A 3,483-nucleotide genomic window follows, 5' to 3' on the forward strand; every position below is an offset into this window, starting at 1 on the left:
ACACAGTCCCAGCAATGCCTGTTCCTGTCAGGGGACAGCATTATGAGGACTGTGTGCAGATGACCCAAAGAGTAATATTGTTGGCAATCACTGGGTCATGGGTGTTTGAGAGCATAGACACAGTCCCAGCAATGCTTGTTCCTGTCAGGGGACAGCATTATGAGGACTGTGTGTAGATGACCCGAAGAGTAATATTGTTGGCGATCACTAGGACTTTGCTTAAAATACTATTGCCAAACAATTTGTCTAGCTTTACCATAGCTCTTTATACTGTTATACTCTATGGTGTTCTACCTTGAAGTACATTTTAAATGAATCTTAATGACTCGTTTGTTGTCTTCTCCACAGGTTTCTGCTCACTCTGACAAAACCGTAGGTGATGAACTGCTGGGATCACTATCCCCGTTTCCTGAAATGCAGGTGAACAGTTTTCTGTCTTGGAAATCTTTCAAATTTTTCTGACAGGTATTTTAGTGGACATGGGTTTTTGGGAGAGTAGACACAGTCCCAGCAATGCTTGTTCCTGTCAGGGGACAGCATTAAGAGGACTGTGTGTAGATGACCCGAAGAGCAATATTGTTGGCAATCACTACGACCTTGCTTAAAAGACTATTGCCAAACAATTTGCCTAGCTTTACCGTAGCTCTTTATAGAGTGTTACTCTATGGTGTTCTACGTTGAAGTTAATTTTAAACGAATCTTAATGACTCGTTTGCTGTCTTCTCCACAGGTTTCTGCTCACTCTGACAAAACTGTAGGTGATAAACCGATGGGATCACTATCTTCGTTTCCTGAAAACCCAGGTGAACAGCTTTCTGTCTTGGAAATCTTTCTAATTTTCTGATAGGTATTTTAGTGGACATTGGTTTTTGGGGGAGTAGACAGTCCCAGCAATGCTTGTTCCTGTCAGGGTACAGCATTATGAGGACTGTGTGTAGATGACCCGAAGAGTAATATTGTTGAGTAATATTGTTGGCGATCACTAGGACTTTGCTTAAAATACTATTGCCAAACAATTTGTCTAGCTTTACCGTAGCTCTTTATACTGTGATACTCTATGGTGTTCTACCTTGAAGTACATTTTAAATGAATCTTAATGACTCGTTTGTTGTCTTCTCCACAGGTTTCTGCTCAGTCTGACAAAACCGTAGGTGATGAACTGCTGGGATCACTATCCCCGTTTCCTGAAATGCAGGTGAACAGTTTTCTGTCTTGGAAATCTTTCAAATTTTTCTGACAGGTATTTTAGTGGACATGGGTTTTTGGGAGTGTAGACACAGTCCCAGCAATGCTTGTTCCTGTCAGGGGACAGCATTAAGAGGACTGTGTGTAGATGACCCGAAGAGTAATATTGTTGGCAATCACTACGACCTTGCTTAAAAGACTATTGCCAAACAATTTGCCTAGCTTTACCGTAGCTCTTTATAGAGTGTTACTCTATGGTGTTCTACGTTGAAGTTAATTTTAAATGAATCTTAATGACTCGTTTGCTGTCTTCTCCACAGGTTTCTGCTCACTCTGACAAAACTGTATGTGATAAACCGATGGGATCACTATCTTCATTTCCTGAAACCCAGGTGAACAGCTTTCTGACTTGGAAATCTTTCTAATTTTTCTGACAGGAATTTTAGTGGACATGGGTTTTTGGGAGAGTAGACACAGTCCCAGCAATGCTTGTTCCTGTCAGGGGACAGCATTATGAGGGCTGTGTGTAGATGTCCCATAGAGTAATATTGCTGGCAATCATTGGGACTTTGTTTTAAATACTATTCCCAAACAACTAGCCTAGCTTTACCATAGCTCTATATACAGTTTTACTCGAAAGTGTTCTACCATGGTGTTAATTCTAAATTAATGTTTTTAAAAGCTGTCAGATACAGTATAAGATATGACTACCTTAACAACCCTCCCCCTCCTCCTGATTAATAATTTATTTTCAATAATTTAACATAGTAATCATTGCACAATATAATAATGTTCTTTAATTTTGGCTAAAGGTTAGGTTTCTGTGCAGTTAAGACTAATATAACAGACAACTTGTTTTGTATCTCTAATTTGACAGGATGCAGAAAACCTCAATCTCCTGTTGAATTACATGGGAACTCTTCTGGTATGACTTACTTCAATTAACCTTTCATTGGTCATTTAGTAACTGATTTGAAATTTTGTATCTTTTATTTTGTTGGCCTGAAGTATTACTAATGTATTGCAGGAAAGGGAAAGGAGATTATTCCACCAACTGAAAAACCCTCAGAACCCCAAGATGGTATGGCTGTCTTCCTATTCATGGTGGTTCTTTACTTAGTGGTAAGGTTTAGAGATTCTGACTTAAGGCTCATCATAACATGTTACAAGAATTGAGTATTATCCTTAGCTTTAAAAAGCACAGTAAGAAACATGCAGAGAAGTGGTTGGGTCTGTGCAATTTTTAAAAAATAAGGCTGAAACAATCTTACAAAGTTAGTTGCTGATTATGAACAAGTAATACACTGCTTAAACACAGAATCGACAGGACAGAATATGAATCATGACAAGCATGACCTTGTTCTGTAACAGGTAATAAAGCTTGCAGTGTAATATAAAATGAAGCTTTGAGTGATAGTTTATATTTGACACACCAGGGTTGTAGCTTCTTGATTTCTATGTGTAATAAATGCACTGTTTCACAACTTGGTAATCAATTTAATAATAATAAAAAAATTGGAGAAAAATAATTTTAGGTGGATACATATTTAATTCATTGCACGTTGAGAAATCAAATTGTCAAAGGGTTCTCTTCAATGGACACAATAAACAGAACTGGAATGTAAAACTTTATCACAAGCATACTTTTATAGCACACTCCCACATATGATTTATATTTTAAAAAGTAAAATTGTCTCTCTTGTTTGTAGATTATCCTGAAAAGGACCATCCTCAGAGAAATCAAAAATGGCCCTGGTCTCCTACAGAAATTGCAGCGGTGTTGAAACAGATTTGTTTGCTTCTGAATCTGTTTAAGTAGGATTTTTTGTTTTGTTTGAGTCATGTGTATTGTGTGGTATCTAGAAGAACTTGGGTTTAAAGGTTTTAGTCAAACTGTTTTGAAAAACTAAGCTTGATAAGAGCCTGTGTTTTGGTTTGCTCCAAAAAATAAAAATTGCAATAAAAACAATGTTGTTTTTATTCCATTATACATTTTAATTTGTATAGATCTAAACATTACCCCATTGGTAATGAACAAGGGAAATCAATTGGTGACCATATTTCTATTTGATCATTATTTTTTTCATATTTGGACTGAGATTTTTGTAGTCCATACCTGTGTTCATGACAAATGAACACTACCATTATTGCAGGGTGTGAATTAATCCATTTGATGTTCATTTGGGTACTTTAATATATTTTAGGGACATTCTATGAAGTCTTATTTTAAATGTCCTTGCAATTCTCATTGGTGCTTATAATATACTGTTATGTCAGGGGCGTGGCTTATCTATCTAA

At 36.8% G+C, this 3,483-nt stretch overlaps 1 long non-coding RNA gene across 1 annotated transcript; it reads left to right on the forward strand.

Moving 5' to 3' along the window:
* The first annotated feature begins 1,437 nt into the window (after positions 1-1,437).
* Positions 1,438-3,154, forward strand: LOC148156263 (uncharacterized). The gene is made up of 4 exons (XR_015764923.1): positions 1,438-1,577; positions 2,063-2,110; positions 2,213-2,266; positions 2,895-3,154. It is a non-coding gene; the product is annotated as an uncharacterized LOC148156263 (long non-coding RNA).
* Positions 3,155-3,483: the final 329 nt, after the last annotated feature.

This window comes from Poecilia mexicana, unplaced genomic scaffold (assembly GCF_051168715.1).
Source record: "Poecilia mexicana isolate PSO_F unplaced genomic scaffold, ASM5116871v1 scaffold_12, whole genome shotgun sequence".
Lineage (NCBI taxonomy): Eukaryota > Metazoa > Chordata > Actinopteri > Cyprinodontiformes > Poeciliidae > Poecilia > Poecilia mexicana.